Here is a 903-nt window from a genome sequence, read left to right on the forward strand (position 1 = left end):
TTTTTAATCACTGTTTTTCTCTATTCAGGCTTTTTTTTTGCATGTTTTTGCTCCTTGAAAAAATAGTCACTCATGCAACTAAATAATACATTTAATTCCCCCTTCTTGCATTTCGAGCTCTGGCTGTTGCCATTGGGATGTAATGGCCTCAGCGCAGCGAAGGGGTGAGTCAGGGGCCGAGGTGGCACCGGTGAAAGGCTGGGGCTGGTTGATGATCCCAAGGAAATGGGTGGCGAGCATCTCTGCATCACCAGGCTTGGTGTTGAATGTGCTTATGAGTAGGTTTATGAGGGTTAGGGGGTTTTATAAGTTGTTTGGTTGGTTTTCTTAACTTCAGAAGTGGCTGAGTCTGGGGTGGGTCTGCTGCATGTAGGAATGGGACCACCGACTGGGGCTGGCAAATAAAAGGTGAGGGCGAGTCTCCTCCCTGGGTGTGGGTGGTACTGGAGGGGCTGGGCTGGACTGGGTGAGCGTGACCTGTGTGATTGTCGCAGAGCAGAAGTGTCAGCCAAGGAGTTACTGTCCTGCTGTGATACTCGGTGTAGTAAATACATTTTGGTCTGTGTGCCAGAGCGGTGTGTTTTGGCTCCTGCAGCCACTGCGCAGAAATCCCCCTGTTGCGCACGCCGTAAGTGAATGCGTTATTTCATCAACAAAGATGTAAGGCTGTGCTACATAATATAGAGCCAATCAATACTAATAGCAGAGCAAAACATACAGTTCTCATTTCCATCTTCTGTTGGGCTATTATCAGTATCAAAATGCTCCATCTGTATGCACACATACTGAATAATTCAGGAAAAAAGAAGTTAACAAACACAGTTCTTCAGTAGAAATGTGCTTTTGGTGCTTTACTTGCTTCTTTATTGATGTTCCAGCTTCACAGAGTACAGCTTCCAGGAG

The sequence above is a fragment of the Pterocles gutturalis genome, unplaced genomic scaffold (assembly GCF_000699245.1).
Source record: "Pterocles gutturalis isolate BGI_N339 unplaced genomic scaffold, ASM69924v1 scaffold9900, whole genome shotgun sequence".
Classification (NCBI taxonomy): domain Eukaryota; kingdom Metazoa; phylum Chordata; class Aves; order Pterocliformes; family Pteroclidae; genus Pterocles; species Pterocles gutturalis.